This window comes from Agelaius phoeniceus, chromosome 18, assembly GCF_051311805.1.
Source record: "Agelaius phoeniceus isolate bAgePho1 chromosome 18, bAgePho1.hap1, whole genome shotgun sequence".
In the NCBI taxonomy this organism is placed as follows: Eukaryota; Metazoa; Chordata; class Aves; order Passeriformes; family Icteridae; genus Agelaius; species Agelaius phoeniceus.
The window spans coordinates 8,382,021-8,401,808 of NC_135282.1; the positions used below are offsets into that span (position 1 = coordinate 8,382,021).

The 19,788-nt window shown below is 42.9% G+C and overlaps 1 protein-coding gene across 1 annotated transcript in view; it reads left to right on the forward strand.

The window, feature by feature from the left end:
* Nucleotides 1-19,788, forward strand: part of HIC2 (HIC ZBTB transcriptional repressor 2) — a 70,788-nt gene that overhangs the window by 32,662 nt on the left and 18,338 nt on the right. The gene's annotated exons all lie outside the window — the stretch shown is intronic.

Consider the following 19,788-nt stretch of genomic DNA (forward strand, 5'->3'; position numbering starts at 1 on the left):
TCTCTACTTCCTCTCCCCCAACCCCGTGTCAAAAAAAAAAAATCAATTTAGAAAACATCCTTGCAGATCACGTGGCAGCTGGCAAAGGCTTCTGCCCCTTCTGCCAGAGGCAGTGTAGGCTCTTGAAACAAAGCAAACTGGGTTGAAATTCTAGGCATTAAATACTAAAGCAGCTGCCTCCCTGACATCCTGGGTTGGACTCTGATTTCAGTTTCGCTTCTACTAGATCTTGGGTAATGTCATTGCTACGCTGTAACTGAAATGAGAACTGGGGCTGCTAATCTTGACATTGGGTCACCCAGTGGTAATCCATTTGTTATCTCTGTTACATTTGTGAGAGCACACACACCCACTCCTTTAGACTGCAGTAAATTATTTGGCCTATTTTGTGTCTGATGGTCACTTGAAACTGTACCTCTTGCCTGTCAGCAGCTGTAGTTGTTTTGCTAAGTGACGATCTAAAGTGAGACTTCCTTGTGCAAATGTGTATTTTAGACACTGTCACCAGAAATCCAGTGGCTCTCCTCTCTCCCTACCCCTCTCTCCCTGTTTCCTTCAGCTGTTTAGCTTTCAGGACACATGGCTTAAATGAACGTATGCTTGGAGTTTGCAAAATGGCTTGAATGACAGGAGAAATCGGATCACACAATGAGAGTTCAGAACCCAGCCACCAATTGGTACAGCAGGAGTCTGCAGCTCTCTTACGCTCATTATTGTCTCAGCATAACATCCAGCACTGTGTGTTTCTCACGTCCCCTCTGAGAACTGGGCCTGCAGTGGAAAGGAGTGGGCAGAGGAATGTCCCCCTCCCTGCCAGCGGGGCTGTCGGCCTCCGCTCTCTGTGGTACCCCCAGGCCTGTGGGGAGCGGGTGGAGAAGGGCCTGCACACCTCATTGTGCCTTCTTTGCTTACGCTGGAGAATCTCCAGCTTATCCTGCCAGTGCAGTGACTGCATGTGGAGGAGGGGGAGAGGTTGTGTTGCAAGCTCTGAGAAAATTAGTTGTCTCTATTTTATCTTTTGCAGCTGCAGCACTTTTTTTTTTTCTCCCCTCATCATTCCCCCCTCCCCATGCGAGTGGTATGTCTGAACCATATCCTTCAAAACCAGTTTTCTAAGCAGATTAGATGGGCAGCAGAAACAGCTATGCAATCAGGCAAAAATGTGCACTCAAGCCTTCATTTCATGCAGTGGCCAAAGCAGCTACCACCTGCATTTTTTTACTTAATTCTCTCCCTTTGCTGTTATTCTATAGCACTGTTGTCTGTCACTGTTGTAGACTGAAACAAAATGCTTGCTCTGATCCTTAATTATATAAAAATTAGGGAGGGGAAGGAAGTTGGGTTCCACACAAATACTCATTAACATGAAACAGAGCATGCTCCTGAGCTGGCATGCTTCACCATGCAAAGTGACATTTGCTCCCCGTGAGCGTGGGGAAGGGTAATCTGAGGATTACCCTCAGGTCCTCTAAGACCAATCCTCCCCTGACCAGTCTGGAAAACCAGTGTCTCAGTTTAGTGCTCCTTTGAATTCAGTACACTCCCCTGGACTGCCACTGCAAGTGAATTTGGTCTCTCGCTACCCCGTATCTTTCAGTGCTCGCTATCAGCCTTGTTGCATGCTAGGAATCTGACAATAATGGTCTTCACCTGCTTTGAGATATCATGGGAACTCTTAAGCACTGGAATTGGTTTCATGTCTGGTCTCTTATAGGACAACGAGCTGAATTTGGGACTAAGCTCTCCAGACAAGTTTGGAAACTTTTCGTCTTGTTCAGTGTGGGTGGAAAATAGGGATAGGTTAGTGGGCTGAGTGGCAGACCTGAGGAAGAGAGAATTGAGTAAGCCTTGGCTGTCTTCCAAGAGAGGAAACAGAGCAAAGTGTCCCAGGAGCGAATTGTTGCTCCTCTAGAGGAGAGGCAGGAACCCAGAGCAAGGTGATCAAGTAATGCTTCTTACTGTGAGTCTGGAGAAGCAACTTCATGATTCTGAGGGAAGAGAAGTAGTATGACAAAACTAGAAAAGAGAAATTGGGGGTTGAGGTTGGGGGTGGGGAAAGAGAGAAGGAGAGAAAATAAAACTTTTATTTTCTATAGAGGGTACAAAGAAGGAAAGAAACAGAAACTAAACTGAAAACTTTGGTGTGTTGTGTAGGGTAAGAAAGAATCTACTATAAACCCAGACAAAGAAAATTTTATTTGAGATACTGGTAGAAAATGACTTTAACATGTTGACATAATGCACTTAATTATCTTCTGCTAATCCCTCAAAAATAAAAAATTACTTTGAGAAGAGTTAAAAATTGCAAACAAGAGAGACTCAATCTTGCTGGCAAAAAGGGGGTGAAAAAGTGGGTGGAAAGCTGGTTGAATGTGTCAACCACAAAAGTGGTGAGATACGGTTGTAGAGAATTCAGGTTTTAAGGTTTTAAAACACAAGGAAATCGTGCAGAGATATTTCTCACACTGACTCGTAAATAGCATCTTTGGGTGTGCAGCATTGCCAAATTTACCCTTGTTACAGGGGCAACTTACAGTCAGCTCCCACCGTAGCCATACACCATCTGCTTGAATTGCTTAGAGGAAAGGTTCGTCTCCTTATTCCCCTTCTATTAGATGTGACAGATTAATGTCTTTGAGGGCAGATCACTGTTAGGCTAAATCTTTCTCTGGTTATGATTCCTTATAACTATAAAACAGTCACAAGGTTATGGGGTTTAAAAAGAGAGGTTTATTGCAGTTTCCAACTCTGAAACTACAGGCTAAGTGTCTCTCCTTTTCTTTTTTTTTTGAGAGCAAATCAAATCCATCCACACAGACACACACTCTGCCTTCTCTCAGTTATACAGACCTGGGGGAAGAACACACACTGCAAGAGCTGCATTATAGAGTCTACAGGAAAACTACTGAAATAGCTTTCTGTGAATGCATACTCATCTCCCCTCTGAGTCCTCTCCACTTGTTTTAAAAATTGTTTGCCGAGCATGAGTTAGTGGCACCCCTGATGTTTGGGGCAGAACTCAGAGCCTTCAGCAGCTCTACCAGCAGTTGTTTCTACCAACTGCTCATAAAAGCTGTGCCTGTGCCTTGGCTTGAAGCAGCAAGGTATTGACTGGTCAGACATCTGTTGCAAACCCCCTGGTTCAATACTTGTCAGACTCTAAACTAGTCGTTAAACTCAGCTGATGAACTAAATCCTGCAGTCCTCAGGTCATGCCAGGAGCTGTGCAGGAGGCAGAAGGGTGCTGATATTGCTATAATTTAAGTTCCCTGCTGAGGAAGTTTCTGCAGGAGTGAGATTTGTTCATGGTATTATTTTTAAGCCAGTTTGTAAGAATGCTGCTGTGGTCAGTAGGAGACCGATCTGAATTTTCCTTGAAGTGGCTTTTTCAGGGAACAGTGTCGTTTCTTTAAATTGGAAACATTGTTTTTCTCCTAGAAAAGCACAATGCTAGATTTCTGATCACCCGTAAAATTAAGAAACTAGCTTTTACCAGAAATGTTATATTGACCTGTATATGCTGCCTGAATGGGAATACCTCTTTGTTTTGCTTTTCTCTAACCTGATCTAAAAGGCTTCACTCGGGATTGGTTCAAAACGATGCATTGGATTCCAGGGCATCCTTGACTGCTGAGAGAGCTGTTGACTGAGGTACCTTTTCTGCTGGGCTCCAGGGGCCCTGGCCTTGCCATATGGCAGCACAGGTCTCCCAGGGGCCGTGCTGTGCCACAGGAGACCTCAGTGTGTGCTTTGGGAAGTGCCTTCCAGCACGGGAGTCTCACCCAGAAGTGGGCCAGGGCTACCAGGCTGCAGTGACTGGGGCAGTGCAACACTGTGGGAAGAAGAGCAGCTCAACATTGTACTGACTCAGAACAAAATTTCTCAGGTCAGGTCACCAAACCAAAATGAGCTAACTTTGGTTTCAGTAATGTAAAATATTCCATTTCAAATGACACAAAATGCACTGATGATCACAAATAGGTTTCCTTTTTTTTTGTTTCTTTCTTTTTAAACTTGTGAACTTCCATTCTGCATAGTCTCTAATTTCAGTTTTTCTGCCTGAATTGGGATGAGAATAAATGTAGAAATACTGGAATTTCTTCCTTTCTGGGGAGGAGGCAGCTGGTGAGTAAGAGCAACCAGTTTCAGGGTTGGGACAGCTGACTGAAGCCCTGTACACTGGAGCAGAGCAGGCGATGGAGGGGCAGATAGGTCATGGAGGGGAGGGGAACACATGGGCGGAAGGAGGGAAGTAGGAGACAGGAATGAGAAACAGCAATGAGGGCTAGAACAAAAGATAAGGAGGAGGGAGCAGAAGTTTCTACTTGGCTCCCTGGGCTGTAGAACAGCCCTGTTCTGTGCTATTACACTGCTGGTCGTGCCTGGCTCAGCACCCTGTGCTTGGCTGAGTGTCCAGCAGGTGTGTGGAAGGTGCCACTCCGAGAGTTCCTGTCCTAGAGCACAGGAGGAGCTCCTTGGAGCTCAGGGGCTGGTGAGGTGGGGCTGAGGGGTCACAGCAGTGCATGGCCAGGCAGTGCTGCAGGGTTTCACTTCTGCTTGCAGAGCAGTTGAGTCCCTCTGTGCAAATGGAACAGGGGTGAATGCAGGATCAAAAGCTGAGCACTGCTGAGTTCTCATCCCAGCTCTGAGCAGGCACTGCGGCCCTCGTGAGTTACAGACTCTCTGCCCGAGTCTTTTTCTGCAAAGTAGAAAGCACAGGAATACCCTTCTCTGGTGGGACTAGGAAGGAGCACTAGTGACTGTTCCTAACACTGCAAAGTATTTATTATTTAGCAAGTTTCTTGACTTTTAAAAGTAAACCAAATTGATACACTCCATCCATCAGCAGTGCCCTCGAGGAATGAGTAGCTAATTAGAGAGCAGGACTTGTGAAAAGACAAACCTGGGTTATGCACAGAACAGGTTTCTCCAGTATTTATTGCCTACGTTACTGGCCAAGCTTCCTTGTAAGTAATAGTCAAATAATCAGCCTGGGTCCTTTTGTGAATGGCTTGAGTCTGTGTGGTCCCTCCTTTGTTAGAGCAACTCATGGCTTCTGAAAGCTTCTGCACCCCCTGTTCTGAACAGCAGAGCCTGGTGGCACCAGCTGCTTCTGCCTGGAACAAACATTTGCATGTGACATTAAAAAGAAAAAAGCTAGTTTCAAAATGTATTTTCTTTTCCTTATCCCCTCATTTTTAGCCCTAGTTCAAACTCTGGAAATATTTAAAAGATTAATATATTTAGCTTTTGCTACAAGCATCTTTTAAACAAGTAAAGCTTAAAGAGGAAAGAGAAATCTTTCCTTCAGAAATAAAGCAGCAGCCAGTGTTTGGAAATATTTTAACAATAGACCATATGGGAGTCCCAAACTATTAAGCTTTATTATTCAGAAGGCGGAAAATGTGGTTTGATATTCAATTGATATACAGCATAAATGAGAGCCGCAGACTCGGCTCCCTTGAGCTGGGATTCAGATGTTCTCTTGAATATAATAACCAATGCTTTGGCCTAGTTCCACAGAATGCATCCAGCCTGCTGATCACAAGCCAAGAAACTGTAGGCTTTTTTTCCCCTTCCCCTCTCTTCTCCAAACTACTTTCCTCTCCTGCCAGCATGAGCTTTTGGCCTGAATATAAATCTCCTGATACTGGATGTGTATAGAAAGTGGGGAGGATGCTGATGGTGCACAGCAGTGGAGCTGTGTGTGTGCATGTGTGTGTTTGTTTTTCTTCTGCTTTTATGGTAAGGTTTTCCCCTCAAAATGTGCTCTCAGGGGATTACATTGGTCATCCTAGGTGGGAGCTTCTTTGTTCATGTCTCACTGTTTGTTTCTTAGTGCTGTGGGAGCAGGTGAATATCTTTTGGGGTTACTGTGAAGTGGTGCCAGGGACCGTGAGAGTGTGGAATTTATTGGAGGGAAAGACTGGAAGTGGTTTCAGTTTCTTTCAGATTTTTTTTTCCCTGGTTTGATTTGCAAATATTTATATTTGCCCTTACCCCTTTCTATCATGTCTCTCTTAACTTTCTCTCCTATGGGGAAAAGAACCCATAAAAGCTGCTTATAAAATATTATGTACTGTGCTGGTTTTGCACTCATGCACCACATGTACATGGACTAAGATTGCCTGTATGCACAAGAAAGCTGAAGTATTGATACTGTGATCAAGTTATGGCAGACTGGATCACCTATTTTTTGACACAGGATCCCTTTGGTACTGACATTCTCAGCTGTGCTGGGTCCTGTCTTTTCCATCCTCTCAGGATCTCTGTGGTTTGTGATTTCCCCCGAGTAGGCAGGAGACACCAGCATTAAGGTATCTTGCATTTTTCTCTAGAAGTCTGGTGTGCCCAAGAAAAAAGACTCCCACTTTACATGTGAGTCCAGGAATGCCTCTCATGTAGAACACTGAGGAGAATATAAATTATGCATGCTGAATATGAAGTTTAGTTTTGGCTTCTGATTTTTCTCCATTTCTCTTTTCAGTTGTTTATGATAGCTTAAATTTTCCATATTTTTGTCTCAACCCATACTCAAATTCTTTCCTTTGGGGAAAACTGGAGCAAAATCAATTTTAGTGCGAGTTTTCAAGACTCCTTGACTTGCACTCACATCTGTTTGGTGTGGGGGAGTGGAATTTTATCATAAAACGTTTGATTTATTTAATGTATTCAATAAGCATCGAAGATGTGCCAGGTACTTTCTCAGCCCTTTTGGATGAGAAATCTTGCAAGCTAAGAACTTAATAAACAAAGAAGTTCCAGAACTCAGAATTTCCCTGCTGTTAAGGTCTCCCTATATCTAAGGAATAAACCAAGTTCGAACAAAGCAGATGCTAATACTAGTAAAGTACAAAATGTCACAGGCGGTACTGATGAGATCTGTAATTGAAACAACTATTTTTTTAAACCTATTTCCTGGTCCTGTTAGTTGCCCAACTTAAAACAAACTCAGCTGAGATGTGCCCATGCAGCAGCTCTACTTTGATTGTGAGTCTGTTTCTGTTGGTGAAGCCAGTGTTAGGGGTGTGTGGTGCTGCACCAGGGGCTCATCTAAACAGGGTCATTGACTGAGACCAAGGTAAGTTACAAATTGAATGGAGGAGCTATTCTCAGTTAACTTCATCATCCTAATGAAGAGGCCATTTGGAATAGTTAATGAGGACTAGCTGTTCTGGAATAATCCCTTTTTGAGACAAACCCTCACTGTTTCTGTAATTGCATTCCAGGAAGCTATTCTGTTCTGAATCAGCATGGGATAGAGTGCCTAGAAGACGTTCAGACCAAGCTCAGCTAGCGGTGAGTGGGCAATTCACACCGGGTGCCCTATGCAGCCATTCCCAGTGAGCAGCAGAATAGCCTGACTGGTTGTCTGTACATCTCTCTAAAAGGCAACTGAAAGTAAACATGAAAATCATGGTACAAAGGCCTCTGTCTTAGCAGGGATGAAGTCTGAGCTGCCTGTTACTGTCTGAGCATTAGCCTGGTGTTACGGACAGAACGCATGTCTCAACCTGTAACTGATCACAATTGGATTAAAAGTTGGGGTGTGGAAAGGACTTGTGTGCTTTTTCCCAATGTGTATATTTACATCATTATGTGGGAGCAATCAATTTATCAAACCCATCTGATTATTCAATAGTGGGGAAAGACAATTGATTGGAAGAAAATGTGTGTTGTTTTTAAGGTGGATAGAAAATTGGTTTAAAAGAAATTCCCACAATCCCTTTCTTTTGATGAGAACCTCCACTAACAAATTAATCAAGGTAAGGGAAATCCAGTAATTTATAATTGCCAATAATTTAAAATGCCATGAAAAGTTTCCTGCAGCATGAAATTTTGTGCTTGTCCTTGCCAAGAAGGATGGGCTGGAGCAGAGGTGGTGCTCTTGTGCTTCAGTACATTGTAGTTGTGATATAGCTGCTGTCAATTCATAGTTCTCTTGACTTTTGGAATTCCTCCATTCCCTTAAAAGGGAAGGTGGCAGCCTCGAGTGGAGAAGCTCCAACTGCAGCCCTCTGGATGTTAATCCACCCTGACTTTCTTAAGCCTCCTACTTAAATCATTATCTTAATGAATCACCATTGCTGCTGTCTTCAGTGCTACACAGGAACATGCAAATTTTAAACAGCCTGGGGGAAAGCCCTTTTTGTCTGCAAAGTGCTCTGATACTTGCATTTAGATGTTACCATGATAGGTACCTTGGATACTACTTTCTGCCTAGGCCCGTGGATAGATCCTCCCTGCTGGGCAGCTCTGGGCTCCCTGAGAAGGGATGGATGTGATGATTCTGCTGCTGACTGGGAGCAGCACCTTGAGCTCAGGTGGTTGAAGCCAGATCACTCCACCACTGTCCTTCAGCTGAGGGCCTCTTGCCTGTGCTTTCCTGTAGCTGCAGAATGGCAAGGAGATAGGGGAGTGAGGATGGGGATCTCTCCTGAGCTCTGCAATTGCCAGTTTCACTTTGGGCAAGTTTCTTCATTGCTTCACTTGAATTTTTTTCACAGCTAAAATAAGCCATGCAAATGTTCATGGATCAACTAAATTTTCTCCCAAGTACGTATGAAGGAATTTGATACAATAGGAAAATTACCAGCTTGCTAGAAAAACATTTGTTTAAGGAAAAACTGAGCATAGTGAAGCCACTGCAAACTGTCTCCAAGACTTTCAACATTGTGTTTTCCAAATTTTTCCTTGATGATTCAATTTGGCTACACAATGAGCTCTGCCCACTTCAGCTCTCCCAGCTGATCGCTTGAAAAATCTTTATTTGTAAATGGTGGATATGGAAAGAGAGCTATGTAGAACTGTTTCAGATGGCAAATCTTTGTGGTTATTTACACCATGTCTTGAGAGATTTGATTCCTTTATTCATTAAACCAAGAGCTGGAGAAGCTGTTTCATGCAAATATCCTAGATGATAAGAAGTACCCTTCTCAAATTGCAAAGTCAATTCATCCATTATCCCTTTTCTGAGACTTAGAAGTAGAGTCCATTCCCTTACTATGGGTGACTTTTCCTTACTAGTAGTAGTTCTGCTTCTGGAGCAATGGCAGGATAAACTGGAAGATACCAGGTGAACAGAGAGCCTTTAGTTTCAACTAGGAGAGGACCTTATTAACAGAACTGAGCTTAAATGCATTTTCTGTGATAACATTATCAGTTGTCAATTCATGCTGGGAGAGTTATGCCCACAAGAGGCCAGAACATTTATCTCAAGGAGGGCATCCTCATTCCCTCATTCTTCTCTGTCAGATATTCTATGAAACAAGTTCAACTGGAGCTGGATACTTTCCTGCTGAGAAGAATGCAGCTTCTCAGTTGTTACCAAAGAAAGGAGATGTGAACAAACATGCATGCTGACTTTTTGTAGCTGAAAGCCTCGACAGGTGTCCAAGTGTAAGGCAGGAGATATGATCTGCTTCCTCACCTGTTTGTGCACTCCTTTCTGGAGAAGAGCAAAGAACTAGCTCTGTGACTCAAGTGACTCAAACTTTTTTCCCTGCTTGGTGTAGCTCTGAACAGACTGCCACTTTCTTGTGTGTTTAAGGCACTCTTTGCAAACTGCTTTACAGTGATGACTTTTCTGCTTACTGTGAGCAGGCTGTTGTGTTCTCTGTGTTCAAGCTCCTGGCTGGTTCTGATCCCTCATGGGATGGCAGCATTTTATAATACAGGGGGTTCATTAACTGGGGAACCATCTCTCAGATTCAGCACCATGAGAAGTGTCAGAGTGGGGATTTCAGAAGAAATACCAAAAGGGAGTTGTACATGTGCGTATAAATGTGTGTGTATATTGTACATGTATTTCCAAGGAGAAAATAGAGATGGCTGACATTTGAAGCTGAGTGTGAAACTTAAACACAAGTTTTTCTCATTCCAGTCTTGGAAAGTCATGGTGATGGGTGTGGGCAGGTCTCTGGCTGACTTTCTGAATTGCCTTTATGTCAGAACTCCAATAAGGGATTTGGTGCAATTTCTCATCCTATTGAGTAAAAGGATGCTCTATCCCACGTAGTTTCCTTAGGAAACCGAAGGAAAGAGATTCTTCACAGATCTTAACACACCCAGTGTATTTTTGTAGGCACTATGTGCAAAATATTCAGTAAATGAGATAACCAAAAGGAATGTTTCAATATGCTGAACTGGACTAGTTTATTCCCCCAGCTTTTGCACACTGTCTTATGCTCATGGGTAGTTGTAGATTTTTTCAATGTACAAAGGTTGTTATTTCTATACTTACCTCATTCAAATGCAGAGGTTTGTAAGTGTGGAAGTAAAATGCGTCTGTTGCTATTATTTTGTTAATGTATTTTGAACTACTTTTGGTAACTGTGTGTTCATGAGAGTCTGTTTGCTCAAATTACCTGCTTGGTTTTCTGGTTGGGTATGATGAGATTCAATATTTCAGTTTAAAACTTCGTTTTTTGTTATTTTTCTCCTGATATGTTACAACTGCCTGCCAGAAATTCTGAAACTGTGGTCAGACAAGCTGCTCTGATGTTTCCTCCCAGTGTTTGCTAATTCAGCAGCACTTGAGCTGTTTATAAGAAGCACAGAGAAACCGCAGCTGAGGACTGTGAATGGCAATGCTGTGTGAACAAGTGATGCACACAGCATTGCACAGGTAAAGGAGGTTAAATCTGCAAGCATATCTGTCATTAATTTTGAGGCCTTTAGGAACCATGGTAGCTCTGCTAAGAGAGGGGAGATAAGCCAAGCAATTATATGGAGCAGCTCTGTTTGGTGAAGCACATCTTTTGGGATTAGCAGGGGCTCATGAGGCAGGGTAGTGATTTTTTTGCACTGCCAAGTCTGACTGATCCCTCCAGACAGTCACTGTTATGTGGGGCCTCCTGGGAAATTTCTTAGGACTAGGATATTGGCTGGGACAAGACTGAGAAAGTTTCCTTGGTTTGTCAGTATAGACTTTAATGCAACAATGCTCCCCCTGCTTGCTGGAGAGAACCACGTCCTTTCTGCTTCTCTGCTTTGTGGACCTTCTTGCTGGGTGTACAGGTGAAAGAAGGTAGCCATGAGCTTTGAGTGACTGCAAACTGCTGTGCTTTTGGGAAGACTTTGAAAAATGGCAGGGATTTGAAAGCTGGGATTTTGACTGACTTGAATTGGGTAAAAAAATTGAGAGAACTTTGGCAGCAGTTGTTGGGAGAAGAAAAATGTCTCCTGTTACCTCAGCAGATTACTTAAGAGCACTCTGAAGTGAGTCCCCAGAAAATGCTTGCAGAGAGACGAATGGGCAGCTGGGAGGAAATGCTGTACTCCCTGAAGAAACAACAAACTCTGGATGTTTACCCAAGCTGGTAAACCAAACAGAAACCATCAGTGTGCTGCTGGGTAAATCCATGGTGTGCCAGTGTCTTAGGCACTGTGCAGTTTTTATCACCACCTTCAATCATAGTGGAGGGCTAGGGAAGGTCCAGAGAAAAAAGTCAGTTCCTGTGATTTCCCTTTGCCATAGAGAAGAGATGACTTATTACAGAAATTGCAGATGCATTGTATTGTCATAAATGGCAAGGGGAGTAGGGAGTGATCCCTCACAGTTCCTGTGTTTGCTAAATTGATTCAAAGCAGGCAAAGAGGAGGCACTCTGTCAAGCAGCAGTTACCACGTGAAACTCATTGCCACAGGGTGTTATGGATAGCAGAAGTCTAAACAGATTGAAAAATCGATGAAGGACAGATAAGTTCTTATTAAAAGTGATGGCCTGGATGCAACCTCTGGATCAGGAGATCTTTAACAATTGCACAGGGTGTAAGAAGGAAAAAGACTGCCTGTATTCTATGCCATTACTTTTCCTCCCTCTCTGCCATCCCTCACTTTTTTTTTCTTTTTGGTCCTATTCTGGCTACTGCTGAAGAATAGAGAGAGCTAGACCTTTGCTCTTATAACTTGACTATTTTTATAGGTGAAAACTAGGAAGGAAACCAGCTACCCTGCAGTGCAGGCAGCTTGTTTTGCCTTGCAGCCCACAGGTAATGTAAAGCACACTGAAATGAAGAGCATTAGGAGTCAAATGCCTAAAAATGTATATGTGTTATAAAATGCCTCTGTAGCCAGCATCTTTTTTAAAATTTTGAGTTGACAGGAAGCTGGGCTTGTTAATGAAGTGTAAGTAACTACAATGTTTCCAGTTACTTTTCACACTTTCGGTGCTACAGTCACTGAAAATGCACCTAATGACTTGGGCCTAGCAGTGACACTGCTAGGTTGGGTTGGAAGCTGAGGATGGCTGCCCTGCACAGAAAGGACTGGGAGGAAGCAGAAAGTTGGGAAGGAGGCTGAAGAGAAGGTACTGAAATCCCTTGTATGTGCACCAAAGCAGGAAGGTGTAACACAGAGGAGGGCTTGTAGCCGTGAGTGCAGCAGCAGCAGTCGTTTGATATTTGGGAGGTGAAAGAATCAGTTTTACATTTTGCTAGATGACTGTACTGTAATACAGCAGTGCCTCCTGGCAGGGAAAGCAATGTAATGTAAAGCAATACCGCGTGGAAGAGCAGTTGGAGAGCTGTCAGAAGCTGAGTAGCTTGGAACGCTTCCACGAGGAGCTGAGGGGAGCAGGGGCTGAGCTCACTGCAGCGTGGCATTGCCCTGCCCCAGCAGGAGAGCGAGCGGCTGCAGCGCTGCCACCGCCCAGCACGGCTCTGCTCTCTGGAGCAGGCTTTTCTAGGCAAAATAGCAAGGGTTCCTTTCTTCTCTTGGGAGATTTCTCTTCCAGCTCACAGAGCCCTGTGAGTTCACATGCCAGGCAGTCCTGGGGCAGAAGAGTTTGTACCTGTCAGCTGTCATTGCCTGCCACACAGGAGTACTCCAGGGCACGAGGCTACCAGAGGGGTAGCAAAGGGCAGGAGCTCTCCAGAGTGGGCTGCTGGGTCTCTGGGTCTGATCTGATGGGAAGAAATTACCCTTTTTTTTTTTCTTTTTTTTTTCTTTTTTTTTTTTTATGTTTGTGTTTCCAGAGGGCTTTGGTGCAGGGCATTGGTTTTTAGATTTTGGATATACTTAGTAATCTTACTTGTGGTTTTTACCTCCCCTCTCCCCTTGCCCCCAGCATTTTCCTTCCCTTCAAGTCCTCTGCCTCACTCTGTGTATTGCTACTATAAATTGCTTGGTATGAAGGGTCCTGTTTCTTACTTGAAGCCTCTGGATGCTATTAAGTAATTGGTGGAAAGCTTGTTTAAACATCACAACCTTATGTTATTTTTTAAATAACCCTCTGAGGTGGCTGAAATGCTACTGGAAGACTACTTTCCTTTAATACTGGACAAGGAACTTCATTAGGGAAGGGAATTAGTGTTCTCATTAGACTCTTTCCAAGTTACAAGTCATCTTTCTTTTAAGGAAAGGATGTGCAGTTTTATTCCCCTTCACACCACCAAAATCACTGTTTATAGTAAGGAGCAAAGAAGTTTATTCCTTCAGTGCATCCAGACTTTCTTTTGTCAAAAATCTGTAAGAACAGAACGATGCATTCTGTGCATCTGCTCTCTAGCCAAAACTTGAAACCAGCAATGCTGGTGAATTATGCAGGGAGATTTTCTCAGTGTCCAAGCTGCACACATGACACTGGTCCAGCATGATGTAGGACCAGGGCACCGTGTCCAATACAGTGCTACCTTTCCTGCTTTATCATCTCAGCCAGATTAGTGGATGATGAACATGTGGCCATAGGTGAACTTGAACAGCATCCTCCACCACAGAGCTGGCAAAAGGAAAGATTTCATTTCAGGTTTCCTTAGCTTGAAAGGTCTGTGCAAACAATTAAAGTGTGAATTTTATAAATGGAAGTGCTATTGTGGGAAGGAATAAACAAATAAGGAACTTAGTGTAGAAGTGGTTTGAGAAATATAATGGATTATGAAGGCAAAAATGAATTTGAAAGTAGCATGGGAAGGTTTAATGGAAACCTGTTTCTTCTGGACTTTGCACATAACATTGTGTTTCATCAGGTGAAGGTCTCCTATTTCTCTGCCATCTTCCTGATAGCAAATTAAGCTTTATCTTGTTATTTTGGCATATGTATTAAGATTTTTCTTGGAAATAAGATTATTCTCTAGTATAAATTGCTAAACAAATCGTGGACAGAAGCAATCACAGCCTCTCAGTACACAAGCCAAGAAGAGTGAAGCAGAATGTGTATGGTAGGAAATGGATGCATCATCTCTTGCTTTTGTTGGTTTTAGTGGTCTTTGATGGCAGTTTGTGGGGTATTGCACAAAAATCAAATCCACTGTAGATGTAACAACTAAGAGCTACTGAATTGAACAATCTTTTTAATAACTAGGAAGAGGAACTTGAAATGACAATGGCTGTCTTAAGCAATTTTCACAGATCTTAATGAGCTTAGATCTGTCTTTATTTAGGCACTGCTTGTGTTCTGCCAAAGGTTTAAGGAAAGACAGAATGCTCAATTGCAGAAAGTCTGTCCCTGTACATGAGGAGCAAGAGATTATTCTGGCTGATGAAGCTGCCTTTGCAAAGCAACCTTTCGGCTGTTTTTGCAAATTTAAAAAGAAAAAAATTAATCAGTAAAATATTTCAGTTGAGAAAACAGGGAAAGCTTAAGAAATTCAGGTTGCTTGTTCTCCTTTTCTAAGCTGGTGAATAAGAACTAGATCTAATGGGAGGCCAACATCTGGTAGCTCTAGATTTTGAAGGACAAGGCAATGTGAATTCAGTTTTAAATCATCAGCTACAGCTTACTTTTCTTTTTGAAAGAGTTTGTTTTAAATGTTCAACATGTTTGGACTTAAGTGCTTAGTATGGTAGATACAAGAATGAAGTAAAAAATTCTCAATGGATCATGACTTTTTGAATTTTCAGGAGTTATCATTCAAATGAGAAAATGTCTAATGAAAGTCATTGGCTGTTTATTAAAATTATAAAAAGAAGAAAAATATCAGCTGCATAAATACCTGTGAAATGGAATAAATGTTTCAGCTGGAGATAGTGCAGCTCTGGTTAGCAGAAAATAAGACCAAATGGAGAGCAGATTATATTTGGTTTTAAATCAATATGGCTTAGTAGTTACCAGCCACTGATCATCCTTCATGACCTAGAGTGTAAATGTGAAACAAGACTAAAATTGGTAGCTTTCAATTACTTGTATTTAAATCCAGTCTCCTCTACCACTGAATGCTCTCTGAATAAATAAATAAGTAAAAGCACATTTAGTTGCTGGCATTGCCCTGGCTGTTCCTGTATTTGCAATGGTTTGATACACAGATGAAGGAAACTCCCTCTGTGTGTTCATATCTGAAGTCTCTAATGGAACAGCTGATCTCTTTTTCCACCTCCCCTTCCTCTCTCTCATCTCCATTACCCTCCCCCCAAATGGAGGCAAGGGAATTTTGAATTTCTTATGTTTAAAATACTTCTCAAAGTATGTAAGGCTGAAGATACCTTTGAACATAAGTGCACCTGGCCTCCTATTTTCCTGTATTCTGTATTGTTGATACAAATGGCAAGAGAGCCCTAAAGAGGTTTTTTCCTATTTTATTACTGGTCACGTGTCTTTTTACTACAAATTTGAACATTAAAATTAATTATGGCCTTAGAGACAGAGAGTCCAACAGTGAAATAGCTTGTAATTTATTTGAACTCTGAAATTCCACCAGTTAAAGTTGTGTAAAACTTTCCAGTAGTTTATTTATATATTATTTTAAGAAAAAACACCTTAATTATGAGTCTGGTTGTTCAATAAAACAGAATAGCTATCTGGCTAATCACTGCTGTGCTCTAGATAATTAATTTTCTTCTTAATAACAGTAGGATTTTTTTCCATTTTCTCCTTTAAAACCTTTTCAATTATATAACAAATGTGCTTGATTTATGGGGACACTCTCTAGGATTTTATGCCCCAAGACAGGCACGTCATGAAATAGCTGGAGGTTGGTGAAGAACCTCACTTGGATTAAAGGCTTGCAAGTACTGACAGGAGTAGGAGTTGGTAATTTGGATGGAGGCCTGTACAGAGGCACGTGGACAACTCTGTTCTCAGCTACTCCCGCTAAAGGAGTTGTTTTGTTTTGGTCTCACCTAGAAATTCAGACTTTCCCTATGGGAACACACAGCCCTGGGTATGCAGAAGGTTGCTCATAAGAAAGTTTGTTTTTCCCAAAGTCTGAAAAATTTTTGCTTGTGGAAAATCAAAGTGAATAATTGCACTCCTGTACTAAATGTGGGGATTTTTAAATCTGGGTTCTTAAGTAATCATTTCTGCATTAGGTGTGTCACCAAGTCTCAAGGTTCCTGGAAGTGCACATTTTCTATGTGGCACAGTTATGAAATACAGCTGGGCCTCCATTTGTCTGTTTGGGCACCCAGGCCTGCTCTGTTAACTTGGTTTCAAGTTGCTTGAGAAGTACAGGACAGTCTGTATTCTAAGATTTCCTGACAAATGTGTGAAGTTCAGAGCTCTTACCAGGCTGGCTGCTAACTGGCCAGGAAGTCCCTAACACTGTGGCTGGCAAAGAATAAAGAAAACATAAAGATGCTAAATTTTGGTTATGGGAGGCTGTTCAGAATTTAAAGTCCTGGTGTCTGAGAACATGGGGGTGGCATTTGCAGCTGATGTTTGCCTGGTAGTGGAGGAGCCAGCATAATAAATAGTTGGCTAAGTAGTAAGAGTTCACCTGGCAGTTAATGCTGAATTTTATGGCTGCGGACTCGAGGCCTCTTGGAACTGAGTAATGGCAGCAATAAGAAGGTGTTTGTAGGGGTAGATGGATTTGTGGGGGCTTTGAGGTCCTGCTCACATGTTTGAGAATGAAGTATAATGGAGTGCCCTTATTCTAGATTTATTTGAACAGAAATGGCCAGAGATGAATGGGATGTAAAGTATGTCAGAATTTCCCTTTACTTCCAGCTTGCACTGGACTGATGAGCTGGGTTCATTGAACCCTCTGTTTCACCCAGTCCTTGAGGGGTTATAAAGCAGAGCTGGAAAAAGCACTTGAGAAGAACGTTTGGCTTGGCAATGCCTTCATCCCCACCAGCTGACTGTGATGCCTGGAGCCAGTTACTGTAGGGATGAGCAGATAAACCTGATGTGTATTGGAACCTGGAAATTGGAATTAATTAAACAGTGTAATATTTAATGGATGTGATGAGATTCCTTGTAAGTTAGGCTTTTCACCAAGACTGGTCCATTCATTTTTACTCTCTCTCCTAAAAGCTGTTGCAAGAATTGTTCTCTGAAAAATGAAAGCATTTAATGCTGCTAAGGAGGACTAAGAAGGGCCCTACAGGGCTCCACCTCTTAGCCCATGTGTGCTGCTCAGCAGCTTCTCACATCTGCTGGTGCTCTGGCTCCCTGATCAGTACTACAAGATCCTTTCACGATGGATGGCATTGGGGCAGATCTTCATGCTGAAGAATTCCTTTGAATTGTGATGCAGAGCTACAGCTAAAACCAAGTAGCTCTTCCTGTTGTATTATCTGTGCCACTCATGACACAAAAAACGTCACTAATGTGTTTGCTGCCATAAAAATTTTCTTACCATCTCTTCCAGATGCTTAGGCCAGCAGCTAGCATGCTCCAAGGTTAGTGATGAATTAGGTTGAAATTGCCAAGGGGTGTCTTTCTGCACTGACTTGAAGATGTATGAGGCTCGCTCTCCTTTGTTCTTCCTCCATCCTGCTTTAGCCATACCTGCATTGTGCCCTGTCAGCATTTTCTGCTTGGGAATGACTGAGTGGACTTTGCTCTGTTAGCCGTGCATCTTTTTTTATTTAAAGGAGGTCTTCAGCGTGTCTATTTGGCATGAATTGGTTGAGAATTTGCTGGTAAAAAGCGCAGGGGAGGGAAAGAAAAGGATACTTGGAGCCTGGCTCACTGTCTCCCGGCAGTGCCCCCTTCCTGTCTGGAGGAGGTCTCTTGCTTGGGTCGGCCCCTGGAGCACAAGTGCTCGGAAGCAGCAGTGGTAGGGTCGCTGTCTGTCTGTCTGTCTGTCTCCGGGATCATGTGGCAAAGGGGCCGTGCCTGCGGCGAGAGCGGCTCCCCCCGTGCGAGGAGTCACAGGACACCGGCGGGGGTAGCTCCAGCTGGTATGCACTGGTACTAATATAATCCCCAGCACTGTGTCCATGGGACACAAGTGTGACATGTGAGGTATTTAAGGAGACACACCTGTTCTAGGCACAGGCTATTGCATGCCTTGGAAGTGGAAGGTTTTGGTGGAGCAGGGGAGACTCTCATTTTATCCTCAGGAGGGCTTTGCTTTCTTCCTTCTCCCCACTTGCACATTATTTTACAACTCCCTGATACTAGGCAGCCCTGTAGCCTGTTAGCACCGGGCTGTTTCAAAGGCCAGGCTGGTGGTTCCAGGAGAGAACAGCCTCTGGTCTGAGTGATGGTTTGGGTGTAACAGCTCCCAGGAAAGGGCAGAGAATTCGGAGAATGTCATCTATGTGTGGGGTTGGGTTTTTCGGTCCTTTAGATAATTTAGATTTTGCGTTGTGTTTACCAGTATTTTTATTATAAGACCTCTGTCTTGCAATTTAGAGCAGTAAATCACATGAAATTAATATCATCTTACAAATTTTGTACAAAAATATTTTGTCACTTTGAAATCTGAGTGTATTTCTCTCTCTTCTTTCCATCTGCCCCATCTCAAAAAATTACTGTGAAACAGTTACTCTCCATAAGAAGCAGCAAGTAAATAGAAACTAAATCTCATGATTGCATAGCATAAAGAATTAAAATGCTTAGATTTTTATCTCTCTTTTTGAAGTTTATCTGACACTTGTTTGGCAGAGAATAATTTTTTTGCTGTTGAAAAGGGGATGTATTAAGATGAAGGAAAAAGAAATTGCAGGGTCTGTCATATGACTTGATTCCATCTGTCTGTCACGTCTTTCAAGTAGAATGGAATTCTTCTCTCAAATTTGATGTGCCTTTTTTTGATGTTAATGTGAAATCTCCTGGTTTGCCTTAGTCTCATTCCACATGGCCCTTCTTTCCACGGACTCCTGCTCTTGGTGAGGTGTTAAGTGTTTGTTGGTTTGGGACAGCTCCCAGGATTGGGGCCAAGGCTTCTCCTGCACTTGATAGATTGTTGTGTGGAAATAGTAGCTGGACAGGCTTTCCCTCCCATCTTTGTTTTAAATAAGATTTTCAGGTAAACATCCAGTATGTCAATTGTTTGCAGAACTGAAGTAATGGCTGGTGGAAATAAGGAGGAGGGTTGTGCTCCAGGCCCTGGTTGGTTTGGGCAGTCAGGTATTTTGGGGGGAGGGTGGTAATTCTCTTCTGTAACAGCTTTGCACTCTGAGTGTGGTGGTCTGGAATAACCAGTCCATGAGTGGATGACACTTTCCTTCTCAGAAACCAAAGGTTGTTGGCAGGGGAGGAGATCCTGGGAATGGAAACCCCTCAGCTCCAGCCTCACTTGGCCCATGGGGTCATTGACCCTTATGACAAGAGGGTATAAATATATATATTTTTAATCCTAACCTGAAAGAGGACTGCAGCTTTATGCTGGTCTTCAGACCAAATCCAAACCCTCAAACAGTTGTCCTTCCTTGTGGGCAGACACATTTTTGTACATATGAATGTAAAAATACCTTTGATTGTGCTCCTGAGAAGCAGAATATCTTGTTGTAAGGAAAGAATCATCCCCCTTTAGCTGTGGTGCCTCCCAGGCTGCTTTGGGCCTCTGCAAATCACATTTTGCTGCATAGCCTAAGGTAGACACAGCCTCACTATCCCTGCTAGCTGGTAAAAGTGGGCTCTCCCTCACCCCTGTTCCTACTGGATTCTCCCAAAGT